The sequence below is a fragment of the Mustela lutreola genome, chromosome X (assembly GCF_030435805.1).
Source record: "Mustela lutreola isolate mMusLut2 chromosome X, mMusLut2.pri, whole genome shotgun sequence".
NCBI lineage: Eukaryota > Metazoa > Chordata > Mammalia > Carnivora > Mustelidae > Mustela > Mustela lutreola.
The window spans coordinates 98,738,046-98,755,811 of record NC_081308.1 but is presented as its reverse complement, the minus strand read 5'-3'; positions in this window follow the sequence as shown (position 1 = coordinate 98,755,811).

Sequence of the window (17,766 nt, the reverse complement as noted above, 5' to 3'; positions counted from 1 at the left end):
TACCTCTAAGGGATTTCATCAAAATTCCCTGGGGTAAAGGCTTTTTTAATTAAGCGAGCTTTGAGTCAAGTCAAATGAAGATAGTCTGAGACTTGGTGTTCTGGGGAACTACCAGTTATGTAAAGTAATTACACATCTGTGAGAATGAGGTTATGAAGAACCTCTAATCTTGTTCTGCCTCTGTGTTGGCTGACAGGCTGCTGATTTCCACCATGATTACTAGCTATTAGTTTTCTAGGGTGTCAAGGTTGAGAGAGGGGGAGAAGAATAGTGCAAGTCAATAAACACCAAAACTCATTGTTTTTATCAAGATTTCTTGAATAAATTCTCTTGGATTGCTGCAAGCCTGTAGTTAATTTGCAGAGTTCTAAAAATATTCATTCTAATAATTTTTGCAAGTTTTCAAATTGTTTTGAAATTTGGAGAATTTTTTGTTAGGTCACCCTGACAATTATATTTTGCAGCTATTTTCTCATACATTGTATCTATGTCTTTTAAAATCTTAATGATGTCTTTGATGAACAGGTATGATGATCTTTTTTCTCTTTGAAGATACATTTTTATTTACTTAAAGTGGATGCTTCATTGTTAACTAAATAGCATTTGAGATAAATTTTTTTTAGTTTTATCTTCTCTAGCAGTTTTTGTTTGTTTAAAAATAAACTAGTTTTTACTGTTAGCATAAATGTAAGTTGGTGCAGCCACTGTGGAAAACAGTATGGAGGATCCTCAAAAAGTTAAAAACAGAACTACCCTATGACCCAGCAATTGCACTACTGGGTATTTACCCAAATAATACAAAAACACTAAGTCAGAAGAATATATGTACACCTATATTTATTGCAGCTTTATATACAATAGCCAAGATGTGGAAGCAGCCCATTCCATTGAAAGATGAATGGATAAAGAGAATATATTGCACACACACACGCACGCGTGCACGCGCGCGCACACACACACACACAGGAATATTATTCAGCCATAAAAAAGAATGAAATCTTGCTGTCTGCAACAACATGGATAAAACTAAAGAGCATATGCTAAGCAAAATAAGTCAGTCAGAGACAGAAAAACACCATATGATTTCACTCATATGTGAAATTTAAGAAACAGAACAAATAAGCAAAGAAAAATGAGAGAGACAAACCAAGAAACAGACTCTGCTTTTTTATAGAGAAAAAACAAAACAAAGCTGATGATTACCAGAGAAGAAGGGTGTGGGGGAATGGGTGAAATAGGTGAAGAGGATTACCATCAATGTTAATGTTACCATGATGAGCACTGAGTAATATATAGAATTGTTGAATCACTATATTGTACATCTGAAGCTAACACAACATTGTATGTTAACTGTACTGGAATTGAAATAAAAAAAAACTTAATAAAAATTTTAAAAATAAAACATAGTATAAAATAAACTAGTTTTATCTTCTTTAGCACTTTTTGTTTGTTTAAAAATAAACTTTATTTTAGTTCACATAGAATAAAATGCATCCATTTACAGTGTACATTTAGCTAACACTTGAAAATTTTTCCACTCATGTAAATTCCATCACAGTTAAGATATGAAATATTTTCATGACCACAAGAATTTTCCTCATGACCATTTGTACTCAAACTCCTTTCTCTACCACTAACCTTTGGCATCCACCCATTGTTTCCTGTCCCTATAGTTTTATCTTTTCCATAAAGTCATCTTAATAAAGTCACTGAGCATGTAGTCTTTTACATTTGGTCTCTTTCACTTAGTGTAATGGTTTTGAGATGTAGTATTATTTATAAATATTTTATTCCTTTTTATTTTTAAGTACTCTTCCATTGTTTGCATGTACAGTTTGTTTATCCATTCATCGATTAGTAGACATTTGAGTTGTTTCCCGAATTTGGCTATTATAGATAAAGTGGATATAAACAGAAATTCATATGCAATTATTTGTGTGGTGATATGTATTTTTTTCTCCTAAATAAATATCTTGGAGTAGTCTTTGTGTAACATGGTAAATATTTTATGAAAACATATAGTCTTTTTCTTCCAAAGTGTTTGTAACATTATCAGTCCTGAGTACAGGGGGGCCTGAGTGGCTCTAGGTTGGGCAACTGCCTTCTGTTCAGGTCATGATCCTGGAGTCTCATGATGGAGTCTCATATCGGGCTCCCTGCTTGACAGGGAGTCTGCTTTTCCCAATGGCCTCTCTCCTCTCGTGCTCTCTTACTCTCATTCTCTCTCTCTCAAATAATAAATAAATAAAATCTTACAAAAAATCCTGTGAGCAATATATGAATTTTAGTTACTCTACATAAACACCCACAGTTGACACTTTCAGTTTTTATAATTCTTCCTATTTTGATGTTTATGCAATTGTATGTCCTTTTAAAAAATTTTGCACTTCCATTATTAGTTTTTTTTTTTTTAAGATTTTATTTATTTATTTGACACATTGAGAGAGATCACAAGTAGGCAGAGAGGCAGGCAGAGAGAGGGGGAGAGCAGTCTCCCCACCGAGCAGGGAGCCTGATGCGGGGCTCGATTCCAGGACTCTGAGACCATGACATGAGCCAAAGGCAGAGGCTCAACCCACTGAGCCACCCAGGCACCCCACTTCCATTATTAGTAATGAGGCTGAGGCCTTTTCAATATAATTTTTGGCTATACTGTTTTACTAAATGCCTGTTGAAGCCTTAGGCCTAATATTACTGTGTTGTCTGTCATTTCTCCTTGAATTTTATTAATTCTTTATGACTTTTGGATATGAGTTTTTTCCTGATTATGTCTCACAAATTATCTTTTACCATTCCATGACTTTGCTTTTTTAGTCTGTTGTGACATCAACAAACAGATATCCTTAATTTTGATGTGGTTAGTAGTCACTCACTCCCTTTATGGTTAATCTTTATATCCTGTTTAAGATAATTTTTCTTACTCCAAGGTGACCAAGATATTTTAAATGTTATCCTCTCTATAAGTTTTCTTTTTTAAATGTTTATATTAGACCTGCAGTCTACCTACAATTAATCTGTATGTCTAATGAAGCCTTTTTTTTTCTCTTTCTCCTGTGGCTATTCAATTTATTTAATGCCATTTATTGAAAAACAAAATATTTTCCTCACTTTTTTTCCAGAAGCATCATTGTTATAATTTATGTGATTGAATAATTATGAATCTATTTTGGACTCTTTTGTTCTACTGGTCTATTTTGCTATCCTTGTGCAATACCACACAATCTTATTTACTGTAGTTTTATGAGTTTTGGTATCTGGTTGTGTAAGTCCTCTGGCTTTGTTCTATTTCTTTCACAAAATTATCTGGGTATTATTGGCCCATTATATATTTTGCTATGAATCTACCAATCTCTACCAAAAGCTTTCTGGGATGTTTATTGAGATTGTACTGAATATCTATATTAACTTTAGGGGAGAAGTGCAATCATTACAATACTGAGTCTTCTAATTCATTAACACAGTATGAGACTACATTTATTTAGGTTTATTTTTTTAATTTCTTTTCAAAATATTTTATAGTTTTCTGTGTAGAATTCTTTCTTTTGTTCATTAGATTTATTAATAGGAATGTATTAACATTTGATGACTATCTCTCTCTCTCTCTCTCTCTCTATATATATATATACACACACACACCAAGAGCAAAGATGAAGATATATATATATATCTTCATATAAAAATGCATTTTAAATATATTGATTTTTGTATACAGCTGGGGTATAAGGCCTAAAATTAAGACCAAATATTATGTGCTACCTTGACTTCTGGTAAACTGGAAGGACCTCTAATGCACTAACTAATGCTAAGTTCTCTTCCCCATTCTGCCTCTGTCGATAAAGTCTTCTAACTAAAATATCCTCCTTATCAAGGGGACCAGACATAGTTTCTGCTTATCATGAAGGCATGAGCTTCAGTTACCTGATGGCCCACAGAATTATTCAAATAAGCCAAATACATTCTTCCCCAGAAACCAAGGTCACTCCATCCTCTTGCTACAAGGCATCCTAGAGATCTTGGCTATTCACTCTGTTCCTGTGTGGTGCGTAATATCCCCCTCACGTGGGCTTTGAGTATATAGACTAATAAACTCTTTTGATTCTTCTGTGCAGTGTTTTCATATGTTTGCCAACCCCATTATCCTAGAACAGGAATTCGTTCTTATCAACACACTGAATAGGAGACAATTAAGACACCTCTATTTTTGCTAAATTCACTTAAGTCATATACTTTATTTGAATATTGTTTGAATTTTCTGAAAACATAATCATGTATTTGAAAGTAACATCAGTTTTATTTCTCCCTTTAAAATTCTTGCATCTGTTATATATATTTCTTGCCTTATTGTACTAGCTAGGACTTCTAGTACAATGTTGACTGTAAGTAGAGATTGTGGAGGTTTTTGGTCTTTCCCAACCTCAGAAGGAAAATTTCAAAAAAATTTGTCCCTAAGTTTTTTGTTTGTGATAGTATTTTTTTTGTAGATACCATTTATCAGATTAAGTGTATTCCCTTCTATTTCTAGTTTTCACCATAAATATATTTTTTAAAAGATTTTATTTATTTATTTGACAGACAGAGATCACAAGTAGGCAGAGAGGCAGGCAGAGAGGGAAAAGCAGGCTCCCCGCTGAGCAGAGAGCCTGATGTGGGGCTCGATCCCAGGACCCTGAGATCATGACCTGAGCCAAAGGCAGAGGCTTAACCCACTGAGCCACCCAGGCACCCCTTCACCATAAATATTAATCAGATCTTCTTAGGTACTTTTTCTGCTTCTATTGAGATAATTTTTTTCTCCTTTGTTCTATTAATGTAGTGAATTACATTGATTGATTTCTCATGTTAAACCAACCTTGTATTCCTGGATTAAATTTAGATTATTTATTTGTTTTTCTAATTTCGAATTTTTGTTACTATGTTAATGAGTGAGTTAAATGTTTTTATTATGAGATGTAACTTTTTATATCTAATGATGACTTTTACCTTAATATCTACTTTTTGTGATAGTAGTTTAGTTATAGCAGCATTCTTTTATTTACTGTCTGCCTGCTAGATTGGATTCCACCTTTTTACTTTTACCTTTCCATTTAAAATGTTTTTTCAGAAAACAACATGTAGTTGTTGGAAATAATTATCTTTTAATTGTAGCATTTAATCCATTTTTGTGGGATATATTTATTAATATATTTTAGCTTAAATTTGATACCTTGTTATTTGTTTTCTCTTTGTGCCACAATTGCATGTCCTCCTTTCTTTCCCACCTTCTTTTGTATTATTTTTATTATAGTTATTTATATTAACTTTATGCTTAAGTAGTCTTTTCTTTTAGTCCTCCACATTCCCCTCTTTAATATGGCATTTTCCCCAATGTACATTAATGAAAATTTGAAACAAACAACAAGAACTTTAGTCCAACTCACCCCCTTCCTCCAGCTTTATTGGATAGTTTAAAATTACATTTCTATTTTCTAGGACTTCAATTGCTTTTCCCATCTGACTTTTAAAAACTGATTACAGCAAATGAATCAGTTGTCTAAGTGATGTAAGTACACAAAAATAACATCTTGATTTCTGTGAAATGCATTTCTATGCAATTCCTGAATAACTCCAAATTATGCTATCTCTGAGCATGGATGTTTACTCTGGGTTTTAGATAGTCTTTGAAAAAATTTGTTCTAAACCTTTGCCGTCACCTTATATATATCTAACATCAAGGTTGTGATGAAGTTTTTCCTGTTTAGGCCTTTATCCCGATTTTTCTTGCAGAGTCATTAACACACATTTGTCTTTTATTTTGTTTATTCCCACTCAACTGTATGTTTTATGTAGGGCCCAATACAGATGTTATTTGATGTTAATTAATAGCTTCTGAGGTCAGACAATTGAAGGCAATCACTATGCTAAAATTAAAGTTAGTTATGAAAACTCATAGATACTTTAAAAAAAAATTTTTTTTAAAGATTTTATTTATTTATTTGTCAGAGAGTGAGCGAGCGAGAGCGAGCACAGGCAGACAGAGTGGCAGGCAGAGTCAGAGGGAGAAGCAGGCTCTCTGCGGAGCAAGGAGCCTGATGTGGGACTCGATCCCATGACACTGGGATGATCACCCGAGCTGAAGGCAGTTGCTTAACCAACTGAGCCACCCAGGCATCCCTCATAGATACTTTTAGAATTGGTTTCATCTCCTACATGGGAACATATCCAAGAAACCCAGAACAGGCTTAACGGTTTAACCCAGCTCTTCTTATTCAACAATCCCTGACAGTGGCATGAAAAGGGGGTTGTTTTTTTGAAAAAATATTTTATTTATTTATTTAACAGAGAGAGACACAGGGAGAGAGGGAGCACAAGCAGGGGGAGTGGGAGAGGGAGAAGCAAGTTTCCCATGAGCAGGGAGCCCAATGCAAGGCTCCATCCCAGGACCCCGGGATCATGACCTGAGCCAAAGGCAGACGCTTAAAAACTGAGCCACCCAGGCGTTCCAAAAAGGGGGTTCTTTAACAAAGCTGTATATATTACACCTCTACCAAACTTGACATAAACTACTTTTTAGTTAAATGCAGAAAGTTGATATTTTTTTTCCCCACCCCTTTCCTCCTTTTACATGGCAAGTGAAGCTCACTGACCTGGGAGTAGCCTCTATCTGCCAACCTTTGGCAAGTGAAGAAGATTCACAGAAAATAATACAACCTTCAATCAGGAAAAAAAGAGGGTAACAAAGGAAAATAATTAAGCTATGGCTTCAATTGTGCATTCCCGTGCAGGATACCCTGACTCGCCGGAGCAGTAACAGTTGACTTCACTTGTCTTGCGGCAGTTGATGGCCATGTGACCAGTTTCACCACACCCATAGCACTTTGCTCTGGTGCAGTCTTTCTGAATGTGTTCAAATTCTCCACAAGAAGAGCACTGCTGCTCATCCACATGGCACAATCACGAGTCAGATGGCCTGGTTTGCCAAGTTGTGGCATTGCTCTTACTCTCTCTTGGGCTCCTAGCAGCCCTTGGCCCTGTGCCCACCTCTACCACAGCTACAGCAGGCATCATCCTGAAGATCAAAACCCTTGCCAAGATGACCAGACTCACCACAACAATAACAAATGTCTGGAAGGGTGAGGAAACAAACTGGAAACTTCTATCCGAGATAAAATCACCTCTGCCACAGCTTCCGTGACCAGGGCGCTCCCATGGCTACATCACCCCCACTTGAAGCACTCATTGGTTCTCAAGGCTGCAGTAAGATCTTTGGTGTTTGGGTGGGCCTGAAGTGGCAAAGACTCTGGCACAGGCCAGTAGAAGGCAGCTGACAAGGAAGTGGCTGTTTATTTTTAGGGTCCTTTCCTGTGCCACAGGTGGGTCTGCACCTATACTAAAATATTCCTGTAATATTCATAGTAGCTACCATAAAAATCTTATATTCTTTTTTTAGAAAATGAATTTATTTATTTATTTGACAGAGAGACAGAAAGAGAGGGAACACAAGCAGGGGAAGTGTGAGAGGGAGAAGCAGGCCTCCCACAGAGCAGGGAGCTCAATGTGGGGCTCGATCCCAGGACCCTGGGATCATGACCCGAGCCGAAGGCAGACACTTAACCAACTGAGCCACCCAGGTGCCACTTTAATGTGTATTCCTGGTATTAAAGTACTATAAATTAGTACTTTTACCTTTCTTAGACAATTTAATACCATAACATTTTTGAACTCCATTTACCCTTTTTTTTATCTTATATCTTTTTTATGAATATTAACTTTGCATTTTTAAACTACTCAATACATTATTATTAGTAATAATCAGTATTAAGTTTTGGGTGGTCACATATTTATCCTTTTGCCGGTCTTTGTTTTTTCCTCATCTTCAAATTTGTTCTCATTTTGTTTCTGCTGGAATATCATCCTTTACTAATTCTTCAACCATGTGACTGCTGTTGGCAATTTTCTCAGTTTTTGGTTTTTTTCTTTTTTTTGGTCTAAAGATGTCTTTCCTTTTTAGTGGGTATTTTTATTATGTAGACATCTATAGTCTGGTCATTTTATTTTTTACTAACTTGAAATTATGCCAATATTTTCTGATTTTCCTTTTTCATTAAAAAAGTCTCTTTTCATATAGCAATACAGGCCTACCTCAAGAAGCAAGAAAATCTCAAACAAACAACCTAATCTTACACCTAAAGGAGCTAGTAAAAGAACAACAAATAAAGCTTAGAGCCAGCAGAAGAAAGAAGATAATAAAGATTAGAGCAGAAATAAATGATATAGAAACCAAAAAAAAAAAAAAAAAAGCACAGTTTAATGAAAAGAAGGGTTCATTCTTTGGAAAAAAATAATAAAATTGATAAACCTTTAGCCAACCTAGTCAAAAAGGAAAGAGAAAAGACTCAAATAAATAAAATCACAAATGAGAAAGGGGAAATAACAACCCACCCTACAGAAATACAAACAATTATAAGAGAATATTATGAAAAATTATATGCTAACAAATTGGAGAATATGGGAGAAACAGATAAATTCCTAGAAACATATAAACTACCAAAACTGAAAAAAAAGAAATAGAAAACTGGAATAGACTGATAACCAGCAAAGATATTGAATCAGTAATAATAAAACTCCCAAGAAACAAAAGTTCAGGGCCAGATGGTTTCACAAGCAAATTCTACCAAACATTTACAGAAGACTTAACATCTGTTCTTCCCAAACTATTCTTAAAAAAAAAAAAAAAAAAAAAGGAAAACTTCCAAATTCATAAATTCATTCTATGCGGTCAGCATGACCCTGATACAAAAACCAGATAAAGCTTTACTGAGAAAGAGAATTACAGGCCAATATCCCTAATGAACATAAAGGCAAAAATTCTCAATAAGAAACTAGCAAATTGAATCTAATGTGTTTTTAAAAATCATTCACCCCTATCAAGTGAGATTTATCCTGGGGTTCCAAGTGTGGTTCAATATTTGCAAAATTAATATGATACACTAAAATTATAAAAGAAAGGATAAGAAATATATGATCATTTCAATAGATGTGGAAGAAGCATTCAACAAAGAGCAACATCTATTCATTATGAAAACCTTCACCAAAGTAAACTTAGAGGGACCATACCTCAACACGATAAAGTCCATATATGAAAAACTCACAACTAATATCATCCTCAATGGGGAAAAAAATGATTTTTTCCCTACAGTCAGGAACAAGACAGGGATGTCCATTCTCATCACTTTTATTTAACATAGTACTGCATATGCTAGCCACAACAATCAAAAAACAAAAAGAAAAAAAACTGCACCCAAATCAGCAAAGAAGTAAAATTTTCACTATTTGCAGATGATATTGTTACCCTATATAAAAAAAGTGAAAGATTCTAAAAAAAAAAACTACTAAAACTAGTACATGAATTCAGTAAGGTCGCAGGATACAAACTCAATGTATAGAAATTTGTTTCATTTCTTTACACCAATAATGAAGCAACCAGAAAGACAAATTAAGGAATCAATCCCATGTATAACTGCACTGAAAAATAAGATAACTAAGAATAAACCTAACCAAAGAGGTTAAAGACCTATAAATAGGTCTTTATAAAATACTGATGATATATACTATATAAATACTATAAAACACTGATGAAAGAAACTGAAGGCGACACAAAGAAATGGAAAACTATTCCATCCCTATGGATTGAAAGAAAAAATATTGTTAACATCTCTATACTACCCAAAGCAACCTACACATTTAATGCAATCCCTATCAAAACACCAACAACATTTTTCACAGAACTAGAACAAACAATCCTAAAATTTGCACGGAACCGCAAAAGACCCTGAATAGCCAGAGCAACCTTGAAAAAGAAAAAGCTGGAGGCATCACAATTCTGGACTTCAAGTTACATTACAAAGCTATAGTGCTCCAAACAGTATGTTGCTGGCATAAAAATAGACACAGAGACCAGTGGAACAGAATAGAAAACCCAGAGATGAGCCCACAACGGTATGATCAATAAATCTTTGACAAAGCAGGAAGGAATATCCAATGGAAAAAAAGACAGTGTCCTCAACAAATGATGTTGGGAAATCTGGACATGCAACATGCAAAAGGAAAAACTGGACCACTTTCTTACACCATACACAAAAATAAATTCAAAATGGCTGAAAGACCTCAATGGGAGATCTGAAATGACCAGAATCCTAGAGGAAGAACACAGGCAGTAACCTCTTTGACATGGGCCATAGTGATGTCTTTCTAGATATGAAGCCTGAGGCAGGGGAAACAAAAGCAGATAAACTGTTGGGAACTCATGAAAATGAAAAACTTCTGCACAGCAAAGGAAACAATCAATAAAACTAAAAGGCAACCTTCACAATGGGAGACGATATTTGCCAATCACATATCTGATAAAGGGCTAGTATCGACAATCTAGAAAGAACTTATGCAACTCAACACCCCCAAAACCAATTAAATAATCCAGTTAAAATGGGCAGAAGCCATGAATAGACATTTTTCCAAAGAAGACATCCAGATGGCCAGCAGGCACACGAAAAGATGCTCAACACCACTGATCGTCAGAGAAATGTAAATCAAAACTATAATGGGGTATCACCTCACACCTGTCAGAATGGCCAGAATCAACAACACAAGAAACAACAGGTGCTGGTGAAGCTGTGGCAAAAGGGGAACTCTCTTGCACTGTCGGTGGGAATACAAACAGGGGCAGCCACTCAGGAAAACAGTATGGAGGTTCCTCGAAAAGTTAAGAATAGAACTACCCTACAATCCAACATTTGCACTACTAGGTATACACCCGACGAATACAAAAATACTAATGCAAAGGGATGCATGCACCTTAGTGTTTATAGCAGCTTTATCTACAATAGCTAAATTATGAAACCAGGCCAACAAGGAATATTACTCTGCCCTTAAAAAGAATGAAATCTTTCCATTTGCAATGACATGGATGGAGCTAGAAGTATTATGCTAAGCAGAATAAGTAAGTTAAAGAGAAATATCTTATGGTTTCATTCATATGTGGAATTTAAGAAATTAAAAGAGCAAAGGAAAAAAGAGAAAGACAAATGAGAAACAGACCCCCCCCTTTTTTCAAAAAATTTATTTACTTGACAGACAGAGATAGGCAAGTAGGCAGAGAGGCAGGTAGAGATGGGAGGGTGCTGGCTCCCTATGGGGTGGAGAGCCCAATGTGGGGCTTGATCCCAGAACCCTGGGATCATGACCTGAGCCAAAGGCAGAGGCTTAACCCACTGAGCCACCCAGGTGCCCCTGAGAAATATGCTCTTAACTGTAGAGCACAACGTGACCCTTACCAGAGGGAAGGTGGGTGAGGGGATGGGGGAAAATAGGTGATGGGGATTAAGGAGGGCACTGGTGATGAGCACATGGTGTTGATTGTATGCGAGTGCTGAATCACTATATTGTACACCTGAAACTAATACTACATTACAAATTAACTAACTGAAATTTAAATAAAAGTTTTAAAAGAAACCAGGCATCACTCATATTTGTTGCTTTGTAGAAGAAGAAAATAATATTTAAAAAAATTTAAAAATCTGGTTGCTTTTAGTTTTTTCTTCATTTTTGCTTTTTAGAAGTTTTACTAGTCTAATATGCATAGGAATAGTATGGGTATTATCTATCCTGCCTGAAGTTTGTAGGTTTTCTTGAATCTCTAGCTTTTTGTGTTTGTTGAGTTTGGGGAAATTGTCTTCAATTATCTCTACCAATATTTTGTTTATGTCAGTCTTTCTCTTCTCCCTTTTGGAGACTCCAATCACATATCTATGTGGTGTTTTTACTACACTCTCAACGGTAGCTTAGGATCCAAAATTGCCTGATGATAAAGTTCTCTGAACTATGTTAAATTGAAGGATGACGTGGTTGGATTCCAATACTGAAAACATCACTCTAGTAGTTCGTGTAGAAGACGCATATGAAGCACAGACTGGAGGCTGGGAGTTGAGTTAGAAAAGTATAACTACAATCTATTTTGACCATTTGTAATGCGTTTCTCTCACTGGCCCTCCTTTCTTCTCCCATTTTCTGAATTTGGGTATTCCTCAAAGTTTTATTTTTGTCTTTCTTATCTTCTTTTCTTTGTGTACACTTACAGTCACTTCTGCATTGTTGTCTAAGAAATAAAAATTTCCAGTCTCATTCCCTCTTCTAAGAACCCATGCTGCATCGGAAACTGCCCACTCTGTATCTACTCACACTGCAAACAGGGGTCCTTAAAAACAAATTTTCTTCTGCCTCATTTGAGTTCTGTCTTTTGACTTACAGTTTCTCTTAATGGTATGATCATACATCAGCCACTGGGCTCATATCTCTCATCTCTGGCTCCTTCCTCTCTTGATCCCAACATTTCACAGGTGACAAAACTTCTAGCATTTTTATCCACTTTATCTTCCCCATCCTTCTTTCTATTGCCAAAATGCAATATTAGCTCTCATCTCCTGGGCTGTTATAAACTTTTTAACTGGTCTCTCTGTATGGTCTTCTTCCATTCTATCCACCTAATAAGTTTCCAGGGGGAAGCCTGGGTGGATCAGTGGGTTAGGCCTCTGCCTTCGGCTCAGGTCATGATCTCAGGGTCCTGGGACTGAGCCCCGCATGGGGCTCTCTGCTCATCGGGGAGCCTGCTTCCCCCTCTCTCCGTCTGCCTGCCTCTCTGCCTACTTGTGATCTCTCTCTGTCTGTCAAATAAATAAATAAAAATCTTTGAGAAAAAAAAGTTTCCAGGTTATTTTCTTAAGGATTCATCATATGTTGGTATATATAGATAGATAGATAGATAGATCTTGCCATTTGCAACCACAGGACTAGTCTAAAAAGCATACTTGTATTACCTCATTTAAGTGACACAAGTGCCCTAAGAAGCAAGTAATAATGGTCATTTTTATTTTACCAGAGAGCATATGGAGGCATACGGAGATTAAGTAATTTGCTCAGAGTCATGCATATAGCTATTATGTAATGTGAACGCAAGAAATCTGGCTCCAGAATTCATGCTCTTGTCTATTATACCACACTGTGTAACTTCATTTTTCTAATATATTCAGTCTGTGGAGAGAGTAACATTCTATGGTAAGGAAGGTAAGTTTTCCCTTAAGAATTTAATAAATACTCGGGCGCCTGGGTGGCTCAGTGGGTTAAAGCCTCTGCCTTGGGCTCAGGTCATGATCTCAGGGTCCTGGGATCGAGCCCCACATCAGGCTCTCTGCTCAGCCGGGAGCCTGCTTCCCTTCCTTTCTCTCTGCCTGCCTCTCTGCCTATTTGTGATCTCTCTCTGTCAACTAAATAAATAAATAAAATCTTAAAAAAAAAAAAGAATTTAATAAATACTCAAATTCTACTGAATTCATCTACTATGAGATTATTCTATTACCATTCATGATCTATAGGCCTCCTCCCTCCTTTAGCTCTCAATAGTGACCAACTATCACCTGCCACGCTGATGATCAATACTCATCTTTATCACATCATCTCTGCATCTGTTGTCTCTAATCTCTGCAAACTTATAAGCAAAGCCCCATCTACTACTAACTTCTGAGAAGACTGGAATTCTGTTTTATTTTGTTTTTGTTTTTTAAGATTTTATTTATTCAAGACAGAGAGAGAGGGAGAGAGTGCATGAACAGGGGGAAGGGGGCAGAAGCAGGCTTCCCGCTGAGCAGGGAGCCCAATCAATGTTGGCTCCATTCCAGGACCCTGAGATCATGGCCCAAGCTGAAGGGAGATGCTTAACTGACTGAGCCACCCAGGCATCTCCATGGACTTCTGGTGTCTCACTTTTATTCACTTTTAGCATATATTTCTCCTCCCTTTTGATTATGCATCATCTGCCCAGAAAGGCAAAACCTCAGTGTTTCCCAATTTCCCTTCATAGTATCCTAGTTAATAGGTGTTATGATAATTAGTGGATATTATATGAAACATAATTATATGAAATAAAAGGATTTTTCTGGGAAAGGAAGTTTGGGAGATATTGGCTTGACATCTTGAATCTGCCCCTTACTAATTTTGTGAACGTGCTAGAATGATTTCATCTATCTGCATCTCATTTTTTGTCCTTCAAGAAAATGAAACTAGGGACGCCTGGGTGGCTCAGTTGGTTACGCAGCTGCCTTCGGCTCAGGTCATGATCCCAGCGTCCTGGGATCAAGTCCCACGTCAGGCTCCTTGCTCGGCGGGGAGCCTGCTTCTCCCTCTGCCTCTGCCTGCCATTCTGTCTGCCTGTGCTCGCTCTCTGCCCCGCTCTCTCTCTGATAAATAAATAAAATCTTAAAAAAAAAAAAAAAAAAAGATTTAAAAAAAAAAAAAAAAAGAAAATGAAACTAAATGTATTATCTGCCTCACTGATTTGTTGCAAATATTATATGAGTTAATGCATGTAAATTGCTTTGTCTTATGTTTTACTCATACTTTGTATTCAACATATGTTAGCCGTTATTATTAAATTACGACTATTATTATTATAAGCCAGGACAGAACCACTTAAGTTTGAATTGTGTCCAAGTCTGCATTCTCCTGGTAGAGTGTTGTAGCTCAGGTTTACACGCAGTGGATCCAAAATTCCACTCTGTGGATCATTGATTCATAATCTCTGCAAATACTTTTTAATGATACAAACTGAGGGTTTTGGAGGGGAGGGAGGTGGAGGGTTGGGTGAGCCTGGTGGTGGGTAATATGGAGGGCACGTATTGCATGGAACATTGGGTGTGATGCATAAACAATGAATCTTGGAACACTGAAAAAAATAAAATAAAATAAAATAAAATAGAAAAAAATTACAAATGCCCATGTTCTGCTCCTGGAAATAGTGAATTAGTACATTTTGTAAATTATTTTTTATAAAATTCCATTTTCAATAGAACCAACTTTCAGTAAGATTTGGGAACCACTAATGTAGAAAATAATATTCATCAGGGTGCCTGGGTAGCTCAGTGGGTTAGGCCTCTGCCTTCAGCTCAGGTCATAATCTCAGGATCCTGGGATCGAGCCCCACGCAGGGCTCTCTGCTCAGTGGGGAGTCTGCTTTCTGCTCCCCCTCTGCCTACCTCTCTGCCTCCTTGTGATCTCTCTCTCTCATGAAATAAATAAATAAAATCTTAAAAAAAGAAAAAGAAAATAATATTCATCTTTCCTAGCACAACATCCAGGGCTTTGCATGACCTAGCTCTATCCTGCCTTTTACATTCTCAGCTTCTTAGTATAGTAATAGGTAATGCTTTTGAAAAAAAAGTTTTGGAACCCCACACAGTATTTAGAAAAGAAAAGTTGTAACTGACAGGCAAAAATCCTCCGGTCACTACAAAGGTATCCTATGCTCTAAAGCAGAGGTTTCAAATCTGGATGTATGTAGAATCACGTGGGGGCTTTTTAAAATATACATATCCCTGGGCTACAGTCTGAGAGTTTCTGGTGGAGCAAATCTGTGATGGGACTTGCAGATATATACATTTTTTAAAAAGACTTTTAAGTGATTTCAGTGAGGAGCCAGTCTTCAAAACCATAGTGCATTTTTTCTCTTGGTCTATATTTGTTGAGAGACCAGATATGTCTTAACTTTTTTGTTTTGTCCAAAAATCAATAGCCCAATGCTTACACCACGTAGGTGCTCTTTTATTGATCCAAGCAAGGGAGAAGGATTGGTTGGGTGAGAATGGGATATAAGTTTTTTTTGTGCCACGAAAATGACTTAATTTATATCAGACCTAGTCTCCTCTGGAATGAAGAAGGAGAAGCAACAATTCTATTGTAACTCCTTTGATACCACTTTTAAGGTCACTAGAGATTAGGCCTTTTGCTCTTTGATGGAAAGTCCAAATGTAGCCTACTCAGACTAGCAGTATCCAATCAAAATTGATTTAATTTTTTTCTATTTGTTGTCTCTTCTCTATGAAAACAAGGTAAACAACTATTCAAATCCAAAGTTACATAGCATTTTGATTAACAGCTTAGGTTCTGGATTTATACTTCTTGTAGTCAAATACTTTCTTCTCTTTTTGCCAGCTGTATAACCTCAGGAGTGTCACTTAAACTTCTTGTGCCTCAGTTCTCTCAATGATGATATGGGGGTAATTAGTACTTATTTCATATGATTGTGAGAATTTAATGAGATAATATAACTCAAATAATTCTTGACATATAGGTGTGCTAAGTATTTCCTTATTTGTGTATTTCTTTGTAACTAATGAAGAATTTTGTATATACATATATCAGAATTTCCATAGAATTCTAATCCCTTTCCCTAAAGTACATACTTTTGTGAATTAAACAACCTCTCACGTGGAAGCTGCATTTTCCAAATAGTGACAAAGGGCAAGATTTAACAATGTGTTCTAGAGGTCAGTTTCCTGATTGCTGATACTTGATCATGTTTTCACCTGTCTGTGAAAGGTAGGAAAAATAAAATAGTATAATTGCCAAATGTCATTTCTTAAGAAGGATTTTCCTTTAGACACTGATTTATTTCATTCCTATATTTTTTGGACCAAAATATCAATTTAAGGGAAAGACATACCATGGCTTATAGTATTTTTTAAACTTCCCATACTTAAAAATTTTCTTTTAATAACAAATTTATGTCAGACCATGATATGATAGCCCATGATCACTATGAGATCCACTTAAAGCTACAACATCAAAGGGCAAGTTCTCCCTTCCTTTAGCTATGTAAAATTCAAATACCCATTTCTTCCAGACGTCTTTGAAAGTGGTTTTGTTTTTCAGTTGACAAATTCCAAGATTGGCTGCCACCTTGACATTAAACACAGCAATAGACTTTGTTCAAACCTTGGATAAGAGGCAAGAAGCATGATGATGGTGGTTGTGTGCTTTTATGAGCTAAGCAATTAAGACGTGAGAATATTAAAGGGACTATTAAGTCTGTTATTTAATGCTCTCATATTAGCTTATCAGAAAAGCTTCTTATGTTGCACTGAGATATTATATAAAGCATTTGAAATGTTTTGCAAAGATTAATGCACTAGAGAAATACAAAACATTATCAGTTTTCTCTTGAAAACTTTTCTTTTGCTTTTTTATTTGCTTCCTCATAGTTTTAATACATGGATATGACTTGTCCTGTGCTAGAGGAAAGACCTAGGCTATGTGTTTGGATACTCCTAAAACACTTGTTAAGACGTCAGTTATGTTTAAAATTTCCTTAAAAGAATAGAATTAAAAAAAAAAAAGAATAGAATTTTGGGGGGGGCCTGGGTGGTTCACCTGTTAAACATCTGTCTTTGGCTCAGGTCATGATCCAGGGTCCTGGGATTGCACCACTTGTCAGGCTCCGTGCTCAGCTCCCTTTCCCCTCTGTGGCACCCCCGGCTTGTGTTCCCTATCTCGCTGTGTCTCTCTCTGTCAAATAAATAAATAAAATCTTAAAAAAAAAAAAAGGAATAGAATTTTAATTTTTTGATATGCTAGTTAAAATATTCTTTGAAATTTCTTTACTTTTCAATTTTTATATAAGTATTATGTATATAAAAATAAAATATAAAGATAGTAAAACCATTCAATGTAGTTGGAAATGAAAATCACATAAACCAAGCTTGTTTTATATCTGATTACCACTGGGTGTCAGCAATGTATGACTTTCAACTGACAATCTCTAAATATAAAGTATAATAATCAAAGTTTATTTCATGTTAGTATTTGACTTGTTTTCATTTGAGATTTTTATTACTGAAACAATCTTTAACTATACATTAGTAATGATTTTAATCCCTGGATAATGCTTTGTTATCCCCACAATATGTG